The sequence below is a fragment of the Oratosquilla oratoria genome, chromosome 34 (genome assembly GCF_046742065.1).
Source record: "Oratosquilla oratoria isolate Oo_2021 chromosome 34, ASM4674206v1, whole genome shotgun sequence".
Taxonomy (NCBI): Eukaryota; Metazoa; Arthropoda; class Malacostraca; order Stomatopoda; family Squillidae; genus Oratosquilla; species Oratosquilla oratoria.
In genome coordinates this window covers 43361766-43384265 of record NC_134810.1, presented here as the reverse complement: position 1 = coordinate 43384265, position 22500 = coordinate 43361766, and the positions used below count along the sequence as shown (strand labels likewise).

General features: G+C 46.9%; 1 protein-coding gene across 1 annotated transcript in view; it reads left to right on the top strand.

Moving 5' to 3' along the window:
• Positions 1–8473: 8473 nt before the first annotated feature.
• LOC143018275 (neuropeptide CCHamide-1 receptor-like) overlaps positions 8474–22500 on the top strand; it is a 217005-nt gene continuing 202978 nt past the window's right edge. The window contains exon 1 of the mRNA XM_076173561.1: positions 8474–8493. The gene's annotated coding sequence lies outside the window, so the exon portion shown is untranslated. The remainder of the gene's footprint in view (positions 8494–22500) is intronic.

Sequence of the window (22500 nt, the reverse complement as noted above, 5' to 3'; positions counted from 1 at the left end):
GAAGAGGAAGAGGAAGAGGAGGAAGGTTCTCCCGCCACCAGAAGATAGAGGCGATTGTAGATCCAAGGACCTGGATATTTTTCAAGTAAAAGTACATGCACAGTAATTTTGCTATGTAATTAAGTCCAAGTACTTAAAGTAACAGATGAGTGTATTTACTAATTAGTAACACCACAAAGTCCGCTGGAACCTATATACGAGTACATAAGTTTCGATTAGATACAATGTACTTGTTTGTACTTGAATGTACTTGGTATTTTACAAGTACTTTGGGTCTAAGAATAAGTGCAATTACATAAAAAACTCCAAGTACAAGTACAGGAGAACGTACTTGGACCTAACCCTCAAGGAGGAGGACCTCTTTTGCCGCACAAAGTTCGCTTCCCCGAACTCCCTTTTTCGTTTTTTTTTTTTTTTTTGAGTTCATAAATCTCTTCCTCTTCATCTTTCTCCTCCTCCTCTTTCTCTTTCTCCTCCTCTTTCTTTCTCTTCTTCCTCCTTCCCCTCCTCATCCCTTCTCCTCTTTCTCCTCCCCTCCCCTCCTCTTTCTCCTCCCCTCCTCCTCCTCCTTTGCCTCCTCCTCTTCCTCTTCCTTTACCTCCTCCTCTATCTCCTCCTCCTCTTCCTCTACCTCCTCTTCCTCGAATTTCTACTTTTCCTCCTTCCTCATCTTCCTCTTTCTGCTCTTCTTCTTCCTCCTCCTCTCTTCCTCTTCCCCCCTTCATCCCCCCCCTTTCTCCTCTTCCTCCTCCTTCCCCACCCCCACCACTTCCACTCCCACTTCCTCCACCGCCACATCTTGACTCGGCACTCTGTCGCAATTTTCTATTTTGTTTTCTTCTCATCTTGAGGTAACCTCGCCAGGCCGAGCTCTTGGGACTGTGGTCTTCCAATACCCAACCCCCCCCCTCTCTCTTCACAAGCCCCCCTCCTCCTTATCCTCTCTTCCCTGTCCCCTCTTCTCTCTTCCCTCTCTCCTCTCCAATTTTTCCTCCATCTTCTCTTTCCTCACCCCTCTCCCCTCTCCCCTCACACCTCTCCCCTCACACCTCTTCCCTCATACCTCTCCTCCTTTTCCCTCTTCCCTCTTCCCTCTTCCCCCTCTCCTCTTCTTTCTTCAGTCATCCCTCTCTCCTCTTCTTTCTCCATTTTTTCCCATCCTTTCTCCCCCCACCCCTCTCCCCCTTTTCCCTCTACCCTCTCCCCTCTCCCCTCCTCCGTCTCCCCTCTCCTCACTACCTTGTCACCTCTTCTGGTCCTGTCGTCGAGCCACAGGATGAGGGAGAGCAACGTCGTCGTCGTCGTCGTCGCCGTCGTAGTCGTTATCGCCGTCGTAGTCGTTATCGTCATCGTCGCCGTCATCGTCGTTGTCGTCATCGTCGCCGTCGTCGTCGTCGTCGTCGCCGTCATCGTCGTTGTCGTCATCGTCGCCGTCGTCGTCGTCGTCGAGGACCTTTCTACCTACCTACCTACTTACCTCCCTCTTTCCCTCCCTCTTTCCCTCCCTCTCTCACCTCCCTCCCTCCCTCCCTCCCTCCCTCCTTCCCTCCCTACGTACCCGCTCCAACATCCCTCAACCCCTCCCTCCCTCCCTGGCTGCCTCCTTCCCTCTCCCCGTACCTCCTTCATATCCCCTCCATTATTTATCTGTCTCTCCTCCTCTATCCCCTCCATCTTCCCTCGGGCACCTCCACAATATAGCTCGCCGCGACCTTGGGATTTTCGATTTTTTTTTTTTTTTTTTTTTTTTTTTTTTTTTTTAATCTTCTGCTTTGATTCTCTTCTCGTTTCTTTTCCTCCTGAGTGTCCGTCAACCCTTGTCCTAGCAGAGATTTCTCTCTCTCTCTCTCTCTCTCTCTCTCTCTATCAATCCCTCTCTATCAATCCCTCTCAGTCTCTTTCAGCCTCTCTCAATCTCTCTCAAGCTCTCTCTCAATCTTTCATTCTCCCTCTCTCTCTCTCTCTCTCTCTCTCTCTCTCTCTCTCTCTCTCTCTCTCTCTCTCTCTCTCTCTCTCTCTCTCTCTCTCTTTCTCTCTCTCTTTCTCTCAATATCTATCTCTCTCAGTATATTTCTTTCTTTCACTTTGGCACCAACCCCTACACAGCCTTGATTGGCGCCAACGTAGACGAGTAGAATAGCCAGGCGGTAACCGGCCTGTCAAAGGGTGGGAGGGATTTGGGGGGGGAGAGGAAGGAGGGGCGTGGGGGGAGGGGGGAGGAGGGGCGGGGGGGAAGGAGGGGGAAGAAGATATCTGGAATAGTCTTCCCCCCGGCATGACTCTTCTTACCGTCGTTGACTACGCGGTTAGCCAAGTTGTCTCTTTCTTCCTCCTTCTTCCATCGGAATGAAGTCTCGGACCCGGAAGACTTCAGGCTCTCGAGAGACTTTAGGCTCTCGGAAGACTTCAGGCTCTCGGAAGACTTCAGGCTCTCGAGAGACTTCAGGCTCTCGGAAGACTTCAGGCTCTCGAGAGACTTCAGGCTCTCGGGAGACTTCAGGGTCTCGGGAGAATTCAGGCTCTCGGGAGACTTCAGGCTCACGGGAGACTTCAGGCTCTCGGGAGACTTCAGGCTCTCGGGAGACTTCAGGCTCTCGGAAGACTTCAGGCTCTCGGGAGACTTCAGGCTCTCGGAAGACTTCAGGCTCTCGGGAGACTTCAGGCTCTCGGGAGACTTCAGGGTCTCGGGAGAATTCAGGCTCTCGGGAGACTTCAGGCTCTCGGGAGACTTCAGGCTCTCGGGAGACCCGCCCGTCGCCAAATCTTTCCGCTTAGCTCGGCCTCCAATAATCTCCAAGCACCTCTTCATTTTCCTCTTCCCCTATCCGCCCCCACTCCTCCCTCCTCTTGCTCCGTCCCTCCCCCCCCACTTCATTCTCCTCCCTTCCCTCTTCCTCGTCCCTTCCCTCTTCCTCGTCCCTTCCCTCTTCCTCCTCCTCCCTTTCCTCTTCCTCCTCCTCCCTTTCCTCTTCCTCGTCCCTTCCCTCTTCCTCCTCCCTTTCGTCTTCCTCCTTCTCCTCCCTTTCCTCTTCCCTTTCCACCTCCTTTTGCTCCACCCCACCACTTTCTTCTCCCTTTCCTCTTCCTCTTCCTTTTCTTCCTCTCTTTTCTCTTCCTCTATTTTCTCTTCCTCCTCTCTTTTCTCTTCCTCCCCCCTTTCCTCTTCCTCCCCCCTTTCCTCTTCCTCCTCCCTTTTCTCTTCCTCCTCTCTTTTCTCTTCCTCCTCTCTTCTCTTCCTCCTCTCTTTTCTCTTCCTCCTCTTTCCTCTTCCTCCTCTTTCCTCTTTCTCCTCTTTCCTCTTCCTCCTCCCTTTTCTCTTCCTCCTCTTTTCTCTTCTTCCTCCCTTTTCTCTTCCTCCTCCTCCCTTTCTTCTTCCACCTCCACTTCCTTTCTCCTCCTTTTCCTCTTTCTCATCTTTCCTTTTCCTCCTTTCTTTTCTCTTCCTCCTCCTCCTCCTCCTCCCCTTCCCCTTCCTCTTCCTCCGCCCCCCACTTCCTTCTCCTCCCTCTCCTCTTTCGCCTCCCTTTTCTCTTCCTCCTCCTCCTTTTTCCCCCATTCCCTCTCCTCCTACTTCTCCTCCCCCTGCACCTACTCTACCACCTGTCTTCCTCCTCTTCCTCCTCCTCCTCCTCCTCCTCCTCCTCCTTTTCCTCCTCTTTCTCTTCCTTCTCCTCCTTTCTCCTCCACATCCTTTTTCTCCTCCTCCTCTTTCTCCTCCTCCTCTTTCTCCTCTTCCTCCTCTTCCTCCTCCTCTTCCTCCTACTACTCCTCCTCTTTCTCTTCCTTCTCTTCCTCCACCCTATCTTCCTCCTCTTCCCTCTTCCTCCTCTTCCTACCTAGTTGAACTCTCCCTCCTCTCCTCCTCCTCTTCCTCCTCCTGAATTCAATCAACCTCATTCTCCTCTTCCCACCTGAACTCCACCCTCTTCTCCTCCTCCTCCACCTTCTCTTCCTCCCCCTTCTCCTCCTCCACCTTCTTCTCCTCCCCTCTCCCCTCCTCCTCCTCCACCTTCTCCTCCTCCCCTCCTCCTCCCTTCCTCCTCCCCTCCTCCTCCCCTCCTCCTCCTCCCCTCCTCCTCCCCTTCTCCTCCTCCCCTTCTCCTCCTCCCCTTCTCCTCCTCCCCTTCTCCTCCTCCCCTTCTCCTCCTCCCCTTCTCCTCCTCCCCTTCTCCTCCTCCCCTTCTCCTCCTCCCCTTCTCCTCCCCCTTCTCCGCCTCCCCTTCTCCTCCTCCCCTCCTCCTCCCCTTCTACTCCTCCCTTCCTCCTCCTCTCCCTTCTCCTCCTCTCCCTTCTCCTCCCGCTTCTCTTCCTCCTCCTCCCTCCTCCTCCCCCTTCTCCTCCCCTTCTCCTACTCCCCTCCTCCCCCCCTTCCCTTCCCCTTCTCCTCCCTCTTCTCCTTATCCCCCTTCTCTTCTTCTCCCTTCTCTTTCTCCTCCTCCCCTTCTCCTCCTCCCCTTCTCCTCCCCTTCTCCTCCTCCCCTCCTCCTCCTCCCCTTCTCCTCCTCCCCTCCTCCTCCTCCTCCCCTTCTCCTCCTCCCCTTCTCCTCCGCCCCTCCTCCTCCCCTTCTCCTCCCCCGTCTCCTCCCCTTCTCCTCCTCCCCCTTCTCCTCTTCTCCCTTCTCCTCCCCCTTCTCCTCTTCTCCCTTCTCCTCCTCCCCTTCTCCTCCTCCCCTTCTCCTCCCCTCCTCCTCTTCTCCTCCTCCCCTCCTCCTCCTCCTCCCCTTCTCCTCCTCCCCTTCTCCTCCTCCCCTTCTCCTCCTCCCCTTCTCCTCCTCCCCTTCTCCTCCTCCCCTTCTCCTCCTCCCCTTCTCCTCCGCCCCTCCTCCTCCTCCCCTTCTCCTCCCCCGTCTCCTCCCCCCTTCTCCTCCTCCCCCTTCTCCCCTTCTCCCTTCTCCTCCCCCTTCTCCCCTTCTCCTCCCCCTTCTCCCCTTCTCCTCCCCCTTCTCCTCCTCCCCCTCTTCTCCTCCCCCTTCTCCTCCTCCCCCTCTTCTCCTCCCCCTTCTCCTCCTCCCCATCTCCTCTTCTCCCTTCTCTTTCTCCTCCTCCTTCCTCTCCTCCTCGTCCTCCGCCGCCACAAAACCCGTGAGGGCCTCTTGAATCTGCTTTGCCATTAGTTTTGCTCCGCCGTTACTCAGGGTACAGGACGGGTCCTGGGGTGGGGGGGTTGGGGGTTTGGGGGGGAGAGGAAAGGATTGGGGGAAGATGGGGTGGAAGCCTTACGAGGCCATCGTATAACACCACAGCAGGCGTGGTATAATACCTCACTTGGTACAATGCCCCCTTCGCCGACGCGAAGTATATTGCTTCGGTTCTACACGATTGGCTCCGTGCTCCTCTCCCCCCCCACATCCCCCCCCGCACCCACCCACGTCCCCCCCCCCTCTTTGTATGTCTGTATTACACAACAGGTGTGATTTGAAAAGGACAACCGAAGGTAATAGAATGTCGCCGGGGGAGAGGGGAGTAGGAGGGCAGGGGGAGGGGGAGGTTGAGGGGAGGGGAGGGGGAGGGGAAAACCAATAGGCTTTTAGCAAGCTCCGAAGAGGAAAGACTTGTATGTATCCTTATGGGTGTTTTATATATATATATATATATATATATATATATATATATATATATATATACATATGTATGTATATATATATATGTATATGTACATATGTATGTATGTGTATATATATATATATATATATATATATATATATATATATATATGAATAATAATAAATAAATGCATAGGTATAGTTAAATGATAAACTAACAGGTAATAGTAAATAATAATGAATTGGCAGATAAATAACAATAAACGAAAATCAAGCAAATAATAAACAAACAGACAAATAATAACAAACAAATAAACAAGTACGACCTCCAAGCTCCCAAAGGAGTGGCCACGCCCGCGTCTCCGCTTTCGGGGAGTCCCTCGATCTTCCGAAGAACCTCGTCCTTTACTCGATCTCCCGAAGAACCTCGTCCTTTACTCGATCTCCCGAAAAACCTCGTCCTTTACTCGATCTCCCGAAGAACCTCGTCCTTTACTCGATCTCCCGAAGAACCTCGTCCTTTACTCGATCTCCCGAAGAACCTCGTCCTTTACTCGATCTCCCGAAGAACCTCGTCCTTTACTCGATCTCCCGAAGAACCTCGTCCTTTACTCGATCTCCCGAAGAACCTCGTCCTTTACTCGATCTCCCGAAGAACCTCGTCCTTTACTCGATCTCCTGAAGAACCTCGTCCTTTACTCGATCTCCCGAAGAACCTCGTCCTTTACTCGATCTCCCGAAGAACCTCGTCCTTTACTCGATCTCCCGAAGAACCTCGTCCTTTACTCGATCTCCCGAAGAACCTCGTCCTTTACTCGATCTCCCGAAGAACCTCGTCCTTTACTCGATCTCCCGAAGAACCTCGTCCTTTACTCGATCTCCCGAAGAACCTCGTCCTTTACTCGATCTCCCGAAGAACCTCGTCCTTTACTCGATCTCCCGAAGAACCTCGTCCTTTACTCGATCTCCCGAAGAACCTCGTCCTTTACTCGATCTCCCGAAGAACCTCTCCCATTACTCTATCTCCCGAAGAACCTCGTCCTTTACTCGATCTCCCGAAGAACCTCGTCCTTTACTCGATCTCCCGAAGAACCTCGTCCTTTACTCGATCTCCCGAAGAACCTCGTCCTTTACTCGATCTCCCGAAGAACCTCGTCCTTTACTCGATCTCCCGAAGAACCTCGTCCTTTACTCGATCTCCCGAAGAACCTCGTCCTTTACTCGATCTCCCGAAGAACCTCGTCCTTTACTCGATCTCCCGAAGAACCTCGTCCTTTACTCGATCTCCCGAAGAACCTCGTCCTTTACTCGATCTCCCGAAGAACCTCGTCCTTTACTCGATCTCCCGAAGAACCTCGTCCTTTACTCGATCTCCCGAAGAACCTCGTCCTTTACTCGATCTCCCGAAGAACCTCGTCCTTTACTCGATCTCCCGAAGAACCTCGTCCTTTACTCGATCTCCCGAAGAACCTCGTCCTTTACTCGATCTCCCGAAGAACCTCGTCCTTTACTCGATCTCCCGAAGAACCTCGTCCTTTACTCGATCTCCCGAAGAACCTCGTCCTTTACTCGATCTCCCGAAGAACCTCGTCCTTTACTCGATCTCCCGAAGAACCTCGTCCTTCTCGTCTTCGTCCTTCACTCGATCTCGGGTGAGTCAGTGGCCCGGTAGAGAGCCAATCCTTCCCACCCCCCACCCCCCCAAGGACAGTCTTCCTCCTCCCCTTCGGTTCTGGGGGGTGGGTGGGGGGAGATGGGGGGTAGATGTCGCAAGTAGCCCTGATTTCCTTTCTTCCTTCCTCCACCTTCGCTATTGAGGATGATTTCTCTTAGGTGGATGGTGAGGATCCTACGCCAGTAGGCGCTGAATAGTTGCGGCCGAAGCCGTCATCTTTGCCCTACTCGCTCGGGACAGATCGTAACCCCTGTCACGTTTTGATTAACTCTTCTGGGTAATTTACATTAAAAAATAGATGAAGTAAATTATGAATTAATGAGATGTGAAATGAAAGACCTTTTGATCTCTCAAGCGGCCCACGGACTTTCTGGGGTGAAATGAAGGGGGGGGGGGCAAGGGAGTGGATATGGGGGAGACGGCGGGGGAGGTGGGAGAACGGGGGAGAGGGGGAATTTCTTGGTAAAGATTTTCAATATGATCGAATGACAATCATTTTCGAGGATATTAGACATCTGAATATCTGATGAGATTTCTGCTTTAATCGTGTGTAATATGATAAGTTAAGAAAATATAGATGTACAGTACATAACAGATATAATATATATATTTGTGTGTACATATATATAATATAGTTTTATATGCCAGTGAGACATGGAGCTAAACAAAACAAATGGAACAAAGACTACTGGTGTTTGAGAATACAATATTGAGGCGAATTACTGGACCAATTTTTGATGAAAATGAGAATAGGTGGAGAGGGCGACACAATAATGAGCTGAGGGAAATAACTAAACAAGAACAAATAACAGATGTTATAGATAGAACAAAATTGAGATGGGCTGGACATGTGGCGCGTATGGAGGACCATAGAATTCCAAAACGAGTTATGATGGGTAGAATGCCTGGAAGAAGACCCAGAGGGAAACCTCGAATGAGATGGATAGATGGAGTGGATGTGGAGATGGACAGAAGAGGAATAGATAAAATAACCTGGATGGAAGCAGCACAGGACCGAAGGGTATGGATTGCTGTTGGCGGACCAGAATCTACACGAAGTTCAAGATCCAACGGAGTGAGTGAGTGAGTAATATATATATAATATGTGTGTGTGTGTGTGTGTGTGTGTGTGTGCGTGTGCGAGTAAATGAACGTTATACATTTTCATAATCAGATTTGTTTTTCTTTTTGGATTTCAAAATACTATACAGTATATATATATATATCATTTGTCATCTTGTCCCTCTCTCTTTTCAGGCTCGAGTTTCTCCCAAAGTAAGTTGTTCGATTTGTACTTCTAGTTCGTACATTTAACACTAAAGGTCTCTTCATCAATGCCTTTCATAAGAGGAAAATTAGAATATGATCGAGCTAGCGCGCATGATGCTGTCTGTTAATTGCCCTGAATATCAAGGGAAATCGTTTATGAATGAGACGTGGCGCAATAACCTTTGGAGTTCATATCATGACCTGACGCTGTTTCGGGACGGCCTCGGAACGTTTGTTCGTGACTGCACTGCTGCAAACAGCCAAACCTGGCCCATAGCACTACGCCAGGAGGTGCTTATTAGCTGCGGCCGAAACCGTCATCTTTGCCCCCATGCACTTAGGGCAGGTAATTTAGTCACTGCTGGGAATCGGAGAGGAGTGCGGGATTCGAACCCACAACCAAGCGAATGCGAGACCAGCACGCTTACCGGTTAGGCCACCAGCGCAAAGTATGCCCCCAGCGTTTTACAAATACACTGTCTGTTGTTGTTGTTGTATTAATACAATCTTAATCATAAAACTAATCACATTTTTGTATATAAAAAATGGGTGAGCACTGGGCCTTCGCCTTTGCCCGTCCACAAATATCCCATTGAGTTTGGATACATGTGATACAGTTGTATGTGTGGGGAGGGGTTTGAGGAAGAGGAGGAGAAGGAGAAGAAAAAGGAGGAAGAGGAGGAGGAGGAGAAAAAGGAGGAGAAGAAGTAGGAGGAGGAGGAGGAGGAGGACGAGGAAGAAGAGGAAGAGGAGAAAAGGGAGAAGAATGAAAAGGAAAAGGAGGAGGAGAAGGAGAAAAAGGAGAAGTAGTAGGAGGAAGAGGAGGAGGACAAAAAGAAGGAGAAGGAGGAGGACGAGGAAGAAGAGGAGGAGGAGAAAAAGGAGGAGGAGAAGAAGAAGGAGGAGAAGAAGGACAATGAGAAGGAGGAGGAGGAAGAGGAAGGCGAAGGAGAGGACGAGTAAGAGGAGATATAGTCGTAGCTGCTGGCGCCACAGACAGAAAAGCTCCCCCTCCCCCTCCCCCCCGGCACACTCTTATCTCCCATTCCCCCCCATCCCCCCATCCCCAAGGTTAAGGGGCGTGAACCAAAACGAGGTCTGAACAAGAATAGGTCAGTTCACGTCGGAGGGAAAACGAGCGATACGATGTCCTTCCTTCGAGATTCATGACGCGAGAGGTTTGGTAAATGAATGGCCCTGTTCTTGTTTAGACTTTGGCATCGTATACCTTCTGCTGTTCCGAATTTATTTATCTATTTATTTATTTATTTATTTATTTATTCATTTCAGTTATTCATTTCAGTTATTCATTGTTTATTTGTTTTATGTACTTGTTAGTCTGTTTATCTGTTTATTTTTGTTTAATATTTATTTACATGTCCATTTATTTATTTTAATTATAATTATTATTATTATTATTTTTTTTTTTACAAAGATTTACAAAGGCGGAGCATGCCGACAGGAGACCTGTTGGTCCATATCTAGATCGGATGCAAAAAAAAAAAAGATCATAATAATAATAAAATAATAAATAAAAACTATAATGTAAATAACAAATAAGATACATAAATAAATGCATAGGTATAGTTAAATAATAAACAAACAGGTAAATAGTAAATAATAATAAATATAACTAATAATAAATGAAAATCAGACAGACAAAACAAAAACAAATAATATAAGATAAATTATAATCATTACAGCATCTTACTTAGGTATTTATCTAAATGATTCTTAAAGCTTCGAACTGAACTACATTGCACTACCTGTGCAGGAAGTTTATTCCATTCATTAACTACACGGTTGGCAAAGTTGTTTCTACCCACTTCTAAATTGAATCTATTTCCGGACAGTTTGAGATCATTGTTTCTTGTCTGATTCTCATTCAATGTGAAAATTTTGTCACTTTTGATGTTGTCAATTCCCTTTAAAATCTTAAAGACCTGTATCAAGTCACCTCTGAGTCTACGCTTTTTTAGGGAAAACAGATTCATATGTTTTAGTCTATTTTCGTATGATTTATTTTTGATATTTGGAATCAGTTTTGTGGCTCGCCGTTGTACTTTTTCCAGTCTGTCAATGTCTTTAATGAGATTCGGTGACCATACGGAAACAGCATATTCCAAATGTGGACGAACTAACGATTTGTATAGCTTGTTAATGAGTGATGGACTTTTGAAATCAAAAGATCGCGCAATCAGTCCTAGAATCTTATTTGCTTTCTCAGAGGCTGAAATACACTGCTTGGATGATTTGAGGTCGTTACTGATAATTACGCCGAGATCTTTTTCACTATCCACTTTTGTTAACGAATTTCCAAATAACTTGTAATCGTACTTACTGTTGTTTTTACCTATGTGCATTACCTTGCATTTACTTGTGTTAAATTTCATTAGCCACTTTTCAGACCATTGCTGTAATTTATCTAAATCTTCTTGAATATCTAATTGGTTTGAGTGATCATTTGCCACTCCGAACAGTTTTGTATCATCAGCAAATTTGGAAACAGTAGATTTTAGTCCATGGTCTATATCATTTATATATACTATGAATAGAAGTGGCCCAAGAACGGAACCCTGAGGAACTCCACTTGTAACATTTTTCCATCTAGAAGTTTTTCCATTTAAAACAACTCTGTTTTCGACCATTCAACCAATTACTAGTCCAACCTAATAGGCTACCACTTATTCCGTGTAAAGCTAATTTAGTAAGTAGTCTTTCGTGTGGGACGGTATCAAAAGCTTATATATTTGTTTATTTGTTTATTTGTATTCATCCCGAACAATACTTGATTCTTAGTCTCGAGTTCTATTCCTTTAGGAAGAGAAATATCGTAGACTGGAAGGAAACCTAGACAGGGAATCCCAGACGTGAGTAATCTTACTAATTAAAAAACCAATATAGCCGTGCGCTTCAAGGTAAGCTGATGGGGAGGGGAAGGTTTTTTTTTTAATAGTGGATTACAGCAGCTTCTGGAAATGCTCAATTTTTTTTTTTTTTTTTTTTTTTTTTTTTTAATATCGTCCGTCATGAGTCCTTGCGCTGTAAGGCGAATCTCTCTTGATTGCTATTTTTTAATTTTCTATAATCTTTGGCTATATATATATATATATATATATTACACATATTTTTATTTTATTTTCTAGTTTGGAAATAGGACGCGGAGTGCTACCTCGGTGTCGTATTTTTGTACAACTTGTGATGTCAAATCGTCCAGATACGCTTCGCAATCGAACGATATGACGTCACAAAAGCTAATCGTCATGACTTTTCAAATAGGATCAAATACTGAAAAGAGTTAAAAAAAAAACATTTAGATTAATCAGATAACATCCCTTGACATATTACACATCGATTAGAACAGCCTCCTGATGACGTCATGATGGGTACCTGGATACGGTGGCCCTGGAAGATGTACGTCGGAGAGGGTGGTATCCCCGTTTCCCATTTTCTAAACCTATGAGATAGGAACCTCCAGTTGAAGCACAAAATGTACATATAGGAGATGTACACTGACGACAATGAAACTTCGAAGGCGTCAACGCAGTGTACATGACACTATACCCAAGAGATCCTGCATTCTGAAGACTTAAAAAACTAGTGTCCCCCCCTTCCCCCCACCCCCCGGGCTCCTGATGGAGAGGGGGGTGCTCTTGTGAAACTGAAGAGGGAGGGATGGCACGGCCATTCTCCTGGCCCATCAAACTCAACGAGTAACATAAAGTGTAAATTTGAAAACTTCGGAGGGAAAGCAATCGGTAAAGGCCCCGCAATCCCTTTCTGTAGTATTGGTCTTCCTCGGGTCCCTGTTGAAGCCGTCCCACACCACTTCTGTAGAGTCTCCCGACCCATCCCTCTTCCCTCTTCCCTCTTCCCTCTTCCCTTTTCCCCTCCTTCCATCCCCATCCCTCTTCCCTCTTCCCCTCCCTCTCTCTTCCCTTTTCCCTCTTCCCCTCCCTCCCTCTTCCCTCTTCCCTTTTCCCTCTTCCCCTCTATTCTCCCCCACCCTTCTTCCCTCTTCCCCTCCCTCCATCTTCCCTCTTCCCCTCCCACTCCATCCCTCTTCCCTCTTCCCCTCCCTCCCCATCCCTCTTCCCCTCCCTCCCCATCCCTCCCTCCCTCTTCCCTTTTCCCTCTTCCCCTCCCTCCATCTTCCCCTCCCTCACTCTTCCCTTTTCCCTCTTCCCCTCCCTCCATCTTCCCCTCCCTCCCTCTTCCCTTTTCCCTCTTCCCTCTCTCTCCCCATCCCTCTTCCCTCTTCCTCTCCCTCCATCTTCCTTCTTCCCCTCCCACTCCATCCCTCTTCCCCTCCCTCCCCATCCCTCTTCCCTCCCCATCCCTCTTCCCTTTTCCCCTCCCTCCCCATCCCTCTTCCCTCTTCCCCTCCCTCCCCATCCCTTTTCCCTCTTCCCCCTCTCCCCACCCCTCTTCCCTCTTCCCCTCCCACCCCATCCCTCTTCCCTCTTCCCTCTTCCCCCCTCCCCACCCCTCTTCCCTCTTCCCCTCCCTCCCCATCCCTCTTCCCTCTTCCCCTCTCTCCCCATCCCTCTTCCCTCTTCCCCTCCCTCCCTCCCTCTTCCCTCCTTCCCTCCAACTCCATCCCTCTTCCCTCTTCCCCTCCCTCCCTCCCTCTTCCTTCTTCCCATCCCTCTTCCCTCATCCCTCTTCCCCTCTCTCCCCATCCCTCTTCCCTCTTCCCTCCCTCCCCATCCCTCTTCCCTCCTTCCCTCCCACTCCACCCCTCTTCCCCTCCCTCCCTCTTCCTTCTTCCCCTCCCTCCCTCTTCCTTCTTCCCCTCCCTCCTCATCCCTCTTCCCTTTTTCCTCTTCCCCTCCCTCCCCATCCCTCTTCCCTCTTCCCTCCTTCCCTCCCTCCCCATCGCCGGAAACTCCTCATCACGAGCGCCTTGTCCTCCTCCATGGCCTCTTCCTTCCTCTCCGTGTCCTCCTTTTCCTCTTTTTTTCGTTTTTTTTCCTTCCTCTTCCTCATTTAGTCCTTCCCCTGGTCGAGTCGTTCTCAGCCGTGTGGCTACAACCCGAGTGAACGTTGCAAGGGTGGCACCATGGCCTAGGATGACCACCTGAATGAGTTGTTGTGAGGGTGTTTGAGGGTTGAGGAACTGTTTGAAGACGAAGAAATAAACGAATAAATGAATAGATAAATAAATAAATAGATAAATAAAGTGGGGAGATATTTTGGGGTTTTTGGCCGGCTAGAACAAGATCATATTTTGTGACCGCGATAGCAATTTGATGATGATTTAGTTTAACGTCACAAACCACCCCCCCCCCTCGTCGGAAGGTAGGACTGTGCCCATTACAGTGGACTTTGTAGCGTGGAATTTAATGAACCATGCCCTTGGTTCACCGGTGGCAGGATTCGAACCGCCATCCCCTCGACCTCCGTCGCATGTAACGACGCCCTGACGCGTTCGGCCAGCAATAGCAATTTTGATAAAAACACCGAACTCACTCCCGTCTCGACTTCCGCCTCACCCACTCGCTGTGTCTGTCTGTTTATCAATCTATATATCTCTTTACCTCTCTCTCCTTCTCTCTCCCCCTCTTTTTTTCTCTTTCTCAATCTTTCTCTTCCTCTCCCTCTCTGTCTGTCTCTGTGTCTTTGTATCTCTCTCTCTTTCTCTTTTATCAGCCTCTTCTCTGTAATTCTTTCCATCGGCTCAGATCCCTTATTTAATAACCCCTGGCGTTATGTTTGTTTCGTTTATTTAATCTTATTTGGTTTTAGTTATTCTCTTTTGTTGCATTCGTTTTATATTTCTTCGCGTTCCTCCCCCACATATATACACTACCGATAACTTTACCCCTTCGTTGTCGTCTTCTTTATTTGACGGAGCTGCCGCCCTTGGAACTTAGTCCCAACAACACCGTCGCCATGGTAACGCATCCTCTACATTTTCATCCTGGCCAGCGCCAGGTGATTTTATTCACCTGAGGGGCTGCCACGGGGCCACTCTGTCCGCACCTGCAGCTGAATAGAATCGTCTGGTGACAACGGGAACAAAGGCCCCATGAGGAACGCCTCAGTATTGAAGGAGTTTTGATATATTAAATCTCTTGAAAGCCGGACGGCATCCAGCTCCTCTCCTCCTCTTCTCCTCCTCTGCACCTCCTCTTCTCCTCTTCACCTCCTCTTCTCCTCTTCACCTCCCCTTCTCCTCTTCACCTCCTCCTCATACTCGTCCTCCTCTTCCTTTTATTCATACTCCTCTTCCCCTTTCTCCTCCTCCCTTCCTCCTCCCCTCCTCCCCTCCTCCTCCCCTCCTCCTCCTCCTCCTCCTCCTCCTCCTCCTCGTCTTCCTTCCCTGTACCCCGCTCGCCTCTCGGCTCTTCAATCAAGAGAAAAGACGGGACAGTATTATCTTTTTATCTTTTTCTTTTTATAATAGAGTGCCTGATGCTAGGTTAAAGGTCACAACATGTCACTTCGACTTTTCCCATCTTTTAACGTCATAAAACCCTCCTATGGTGCCTTGACTGCATTAGTTCCACGGACATTGAAATTTCAGGGGGCGCGAGTGCCACCCCCTACGGGCCCGAGTCGCGTATGATTATTTTCTCCTTTTTTTTCACCTCTTGTTTCCCTCATTTCCCTCATTTCGGTGGGTCTAACTCTCTTCCTCGGGATTTTGTTCTCAGGGATGACCTCGAGCGACGTTTGAGGTCTGTGTACCTATTTGTAAGTGTAACACACGCGTTTAGTAATGCATTGCAATGAGAATGCATCCCAGCTCGATCCCAGTACGTGATTTGTTGGAGTGAGAAGGTAGTCATGGCCTCCTTCACAGAGATGTTGCTGAATTGCATGACGGAGGACATGACTCGGCCGATGACGTCATACTAATCGTAGGCCGAGTCTCCTTCGCCACAGATGATGAGAACATACTGTTATTCTATACAGAACGTTATATATATATAATATATATATATATATAGATATATATATATATATATATGTAAAGACAGACAAATATGGAGGTGAGGTGGCAAAATGAAACGTTAAGGCTAGAGTATGGAGCTTTATTCAGAACCAGACGTTTCGACCTCTTGGGCCTTCCTCAGTGGACTGAGGATAAATATTAATAAAGCTCCATACTCTAGCCTTAACGTTTCATTTTGCCACCTCACCTCCATATATATATATATATATATATATATATATATATATATATATATATATATATATATATATATATATATATATATATTTTTTTTTTTTTTTTTTTTTTTGGGGGGGGGGGGGTATTGTAACAAACATTCTCAAAAATTACAATACAGAGGCAAAGGTATCCGAACGCCCACGTTCTTGTCTCAGAATAGTCAAATATATATGAAAATGGACAAACTGGTCTGAAATTGTTTTCTGAAATAAGCAGATCAGGGCGGTTTCCAGCAAGATTATGCTGCCTAATAAGTTCGAACCCAGATTCTGGGAGGAAACCGAACGAAGATTCTGAAGAAAATGAGGAACACTGTGGCTCACGAAGTTCACTTTGTGTATCGAGGTATGAATCTTAAGATTTTAGAATAATTATTTAAAAGAACGTATATTACATTCTCAACTACAGACTTGAAAGACACACATGGAACAAAAGACATTTCAGTTCTGTATTCGAAGAGTGTACATGTGTATGTATGCATGTGGGTATGTATATATGTGTGTATGTGTATATATGTGTATGTATATATGTGTATGTATGCATGTGGGTATGTATGTGAATGTATGTGTATATATATGTATGTGTATGTATGGATGTAGGTATCTATGTATATGTGTATGTATGTGTATATATGTGTATGTGTATGTATCCATGTGGATATATATGTATATGCGTATGTATATATATGTATATATATGTATGCATGTGGGTATGTATGTATATGTGTATGTGTATAAATGGGTATGTATTTATGTGTAAGTGTATGTATGCATGTGAGGATGTATGTATATGTGTATGCATGCATGTATGTATGTATATGTGTATGTATGTGTATATATGTGTATGTGTATGCATGCATGTGGGTATGTATGTATATGTGTATGTGTATATATGTGTATGTGTATAAATGGGTATGTATTTATGTGTATGTGAGGATGTATATATATGTGTGTATGCATGCATGTGAGTATGTATGTATGTGTATATATGTGTATGTGTATGCATGCATGTGGGTATGTATATGTGTATGTGTATATATGTGTATGTACATATGCATATATATGTATGCGTGTGTACGCATGTATGCATGCTTGCAAGTATGTATGTACATTAAAACAGTTTGACTGTATCATTTCTCTAAGGTGCACACAAAAATTATCTGTTTACGCACACACAAAAATTGTCTGTTTACCAAAAGGATTCTTCCTTATAAAGGAGGTAGCCAACCAAGGCGCGCGCGCGCACACACACACATACAAACACACACACATACAAACACACACACACACACACACACACACACACACACACACACACACACACACACACACACACACACACACACTTGATCCAAGACCATGGTGAATCACGCACACGTACACACACACGCACACACACACACACACACACACACACACACACACACACACACACACACACACACACACACACACACACACACACACACACACACACACACACACACACACACACACACACACACACACACTCACGAACCGTTACTCCAACTCTCGTGGGCGGGGAATTGTGTGTGTGTGTGTGTGTGCGTGTGCGTGTAAGGCCACAGCATTACCCATAGATCGGTCATATATGAGCTCTGAGCTCTCTTCCGGGAGGGAAATAGCTGTCGATCATGAGTCCAAGACGTGATCCAAGACCATGGTGAATCACACACATGTATATGTTCACACACACACACACACACAAACACACATACACACACACACACACACACACACACACACACACACACACACACACACACACACACACACACACACACACACTTGATCCAAGACCATGGTGAATCACACACACACACACACACACACACACACACACACACACACACACACACACACACACACACACACACACACACACACACACACACACACACACACACACAAGTACATTTTCGCACACTTGTACACAAAAGTTATGCAAAAATTGATGAGATCTATTGAAAGAGGCGTGATGGATTGCCCGAAACACTGAGTGCTCACTCGCCTGTGCAGTGTGGGGGAGGGAGGGGGAGAGAATGGGAGAGGAGAGCGGGGAGGCGGGGGGAAGAGGGGGGGATATGTGCAAGGGCGTGCAGATGGAATGGTAACACATGCTACCAGTGTGTGTGTGTGTGTGTGTGTGTGTGTGTGTGTGTGTGTGTGTGTGTGTGTGTGTGTGTGTGTGTGTGTGTGTGTGTGTGTGTGTGTGATTGTGTGATTCACCATGGTCTTGGATCACGTGTTGGACTCGTGATCGACAAATATTTCCTTCCCGGAAGATCACTCAGAGCTCATGTATGACCGATCTATGGGTTATGATGTGACCTTACACACACACACACACACACACACACACACACACACACACACACACACACACACGCTAAAGTTGTGATTTTTTTTCAGAATTCTTCCTGTTCCCGATAAATAGCAAACCAACTCTTCTGTCTGTCTGTCTGTCTGTCTGTGTCTGTCTGTCTGTCTGTGCCTCTCCACCGGATTCCTTTCCAGCCCTTATCCCTTCCCTTCCTCCATCCCTTCCTCACTCCCTCCCTCCCCCTTCCTCCCTCTCTCCCCCTCCCTCCCTCTCTCCCTTCTTCATCCTCCTCCTCCAGTTCTCCCTCTCCTTTTTCCCCTCCCTCCATCTCTCACTCCTCTTTCCCTCCCCTTTTCCACTTCCCCTTTTCCTCCTTTCCTTCTCTCCCCTCACCCTTTTTCCTCCCCCCTCCCCTCCCTTCCCCTCCCCTCCCTTCCCTTCCCCTCCCTTCCCCTCCCCTCCCTTCCCCTCCCTTCCCCTCCCCTCCCCTCCCCTCCCTTCCCCTCCCCTCCCCTTCCCTCCCCCCCTCACTTCTCTTCCCCTTCTTGCCTTCCCCTCCTCCCATTCCCTCGTGCCCCTCCCTTTCGTTCCCCACTTCTTACCTTCCATCCCTTCCCTCACTCCCCCTCACTCCCACTCACTCCCACTCCCTTCCCCTCTCTCTGTCCTACACATCCTTCGCTCACTCCTTCCCCGTCATACTCTGCGCCATTGTTCCAAAGGAGCTGCTGATGCATCTTCCTTTGCCTCCAATAAAACTGACTAATTAATCCATCAGTTCGTAAATTTGCTTAAGCGCACTTCTCTCCATCGACTCTCGCCTTTCGCTCTTCTTCTTCTTCACCTTCTTCTTCTTCTTCTTCTTCGTCTTTACCGTCTTCTTCGCTTTATTTGTTTTTTTTTTTTGCCAGTTTTTTTTCTTCTTCTTCTTCTTCTTCTTCTTCTTCTTCTTCTTCAGCTTCTAGCTTCTTCTTCTTCTTCTTCTTCAGCTTCTTCTTCAGCTTCTTCTTCTTCAGCAGCTTCTTCTTCTTCAGCTTCTTCTTCTTCAGCTTCTTCTTCAGCTTCTTCTTCTTCTTCTTCTTCTTCTTCTTCTTCTTCTTCTTCTTCTTTTCTTCTTCTTCTTTTCTTCTTTTCTTCTTTTCTTCTTCTTTTTTCTTCTTTTCTTCTTCTTCTTTTCTTCTTCTTTTCTTCTTCTTCTTTTCTTCTTCTTTTCTTCTTCTTTTCTTCTTTTCTTCTTTTCTTCTTCTTTTCTTCTTCTTTTCTTCTTCTTTTTCTTCTTCTTTTCTTCTTCTTTTCTTCTTCTTTTCTTCTTCTTTTCTTCTTTTCTTCTTCTTTCTTCTTTTCTTCTTTTCTTCTTTTTCTTCTTTTCTTCTTCTTTTCTTCTTCTTTTCTTCTTCTTTTCTTCTTCTTTTCTTCTTCTTTTCTTCTTTTCTTCTTCTCATTTTCTTCTCATTTTCTTCTTTTCTTCTTTTCTTTTCTTCTTTCTTTTCTTTTTCTTTTCTTTTCTTCTTTTCTTCTTCTTTTCTTCTTTTCTTCATCATCATCATCATCATCATCATCATCATCATCATCATCGTCTTCTCCTTCGCCATCCTCTTAGTCTTCTACGCCTTCTTATTCTTCACCTTCTTCTTCGCCTTCTTTTTCTTCGCCTTTTGCTGTGCCTTTTTCTTCGCCTTCATCTTTATCATCAAGTTTTTCTTCGTCTTTTTCTTTGTCTTATTCTTTGTCTTCTTCACCCTCTCTTTCTCCTTCTTCTACTTCACCAGTTTCTCCTTCGCCTTCTTTTTCTCCTTCTTCGCCTTCTTCGCCTGTTTCTTCTTCTTTGCCATCATCATCTTCTCCTTCAGAAGGAATTCTTGAAAACAAAGTTCGCCTACCCTTCCTCCCTTCTTCCCACCCTTCCACCCGTTGCTCCTTTACTCCCTCTCACCTTCCCTCCCTTTCCTCTTTCCCTACTTCCGTTCCTCCTTCCTCCCCGTCCCTCTCTCCCTCCTTTCTTCCGTCCCTCCCATCTCCCTCCTCCCCTCTCCCTCCTTCTCTCCCTCCCAGGCTCCTTACTCCCTTCCCTTCTTCCTTCCCTCCCTATTTCCTTCCACCTTTCCCTCCTTCCCTCCTTCCTTTCTTCTATCCCTCTCTCCCCCCTTCCCTTCCTGTCCCTCCATCAACTCCTCCGATCCCAGTGGAATAAAATTGATTGGAGCCAACCAAAACAGATTTTTTTTTCTTTTTTTTTTCTACAATGAAGAGTCCTACCCGGACAGATTTTTTTTTTTTTTTTTTTTTTTTACAATGATGAGTCATACCTGGGCCCTCGCTGTTGTTCTCCATCCACGACTCGCCACCACTACTACTACTTATTTTCATTAAAAAAAAAAAAAAAAAAAAAAAAAACTACCTCCATCCTATTGGAACTGTGTGGTGAAAACAGTCAGGATCTGTCTCCCACAGACGTAGTTCATTATCCCCGCTCTCGCCAATGACTGTGGGTCCACTACCCTTTTATATTTAAAATTATCTAATCTTAACGAAGCCTAATATGGAAGTTCATTTATCCTACTATCTACTACATTCTGCTCAAAATCGAAGATTTGTACCTGTGCTGATTTAGGCGGTGGGGACCTGGTACCTCTCAGGCATAGGAGAGCTGATCTTTAGAAGGAGAATGGCAGTCTACATCTCATCCACGCTCTCTGGTTGTTGTTCCTTTTCTCCCATCACCTCTGCCAGACGAACGTAGAATGTCTTTGCCCTTGAACCCATCCCACCTGAGGTCGTGAAGGTTACCGGATTGGAAGAGCCGTGTTCCACATTCTGTATATGTTCCTCGTGCATCCACATTCTGTATACGTTCCTCGTGCATCCTGATTTTCTCACACTCATTTCGGGAGTGGGATGCCTCACCATTTAGGTTATTGTAACAGGGAGCCATTGGATCAAATATTCGTATATGTCAAAGATGGCCAATTGTCCCCGTGTCCAGAAACCTCTTGCGCTGACGTCTACTTGCGCTTCATCTGATGGGTACTACTACTACTACTATTACTACTACTACTACTACTACTACTACTACTACTACTACTACTTTAACCACCACCACTACTACTGAAGCTATTATTACTACTACTTCTGTTTTGTCTCCGCTGGGCGCGATCATACTGTTGTCATGGTAACCGCTTCTTTTGCATCAACATTAGAGAATTTCGGAGTGAATTACGGTAGGGAGCCGTAGACACAATGGTCTTTTATTCCTTTCCTTTCCCTTTCCTTAATTCCTTTCCTTTCCTTCGTTTTAATTCCTTTTTTCCTCCCTTTCCTCTCCTTCCTTTCCTCTCCTCCCTCCCTCCTTCCTTTCCTCCTTACTTCCTTCATATTTCTTAACTTCGTTAGGTCTTGGCTCCCTACCTTCCCTTTCCTCCTGTCTCCTTTCCATCCTGCTTCTTTTCCTCCATGACTTTTTCTCCTTGTTTACTTTCCTCCTCCTTTTCCCCCTTCCTCCCTGTCTTCTTTGCTTCCGTTCCACCTCTTCTATCCCTCTTCCCTGTCTTCTTCCTTTAATTCCTCTCCGCCCTCGTAACCCTCCTTCCTCCGTCCTTGACTCATAATCCTCGGCCCCGTTCCTCCCTATTTCCCTAAAGCCCATCCTCTTGACCCCTTCTCTCCTTTCTCCTTTCCTCTCTTATCCTGTGACCTCTTCTCCTTCTGTTCTTTATTCCTCTCCTCTTCACCTCCTCTTCGCCTCCTCTTCACCTCCTCTTCACCTCTCCCTCTCCTCTTCACCTCCTCTCCCTCTCCTCTTCACCTCCTCTCCCTCTCCTCTTCACCTCCTCTCCCTCTCCTCTTCACCTCCTCTCCCTCTCCTCTTCACCTCCTCTCCCTCTCCTCTTCACCTCCTCTCCCTCTCCTCTTCACCTCTCCCTCTCCTCTTCACCTCCTCTTCACCTCCTCTCCCTCTCCTCTTCACCTCCTCTTCACCTCCTCTCCCTCTCCTCTTCACCTCCTCTCCCTCTCCTCTCCCTCTCCTCTTCACCTCCTCTTCACCTCCTCTTCACCTCCTCTTCACCTCCTCTCCCTCTCCTCTTCACCTCCTCTCCCCCTCCTCTTCACCTCCTCTCCCTCTTTTCTTTCTTCCTCACTTCATCTCTTCGTTCTTTCGTTTATTTTCTTTCATCGTTTGATTTCAGCTGCTCGTCCATCTGTCCTTCAGTCAATCATCAACTTCTTGTCAAGTGAATGAATGAATGAATAAATGAATCAATTATTCAATCTGTGATCACTCTCCATCTCTCCCTTCCTCCCTTCCTCCATCTCACCATCCATCCATCCATCCATCCATCCTTTTACTGTTTACCTCCTCAGGTCCTCAACCTCTTTCTCCTCCTCCTCCTCCTCCTCCTCCTCCTCATTCTTCTCCTCCTCCTCCTCCTTCTCCTCCTCCTCCTCCTCATTCTTCTCCTCCTCCTCCTCCTTCTCCTCCTCCTCCTTCTCCT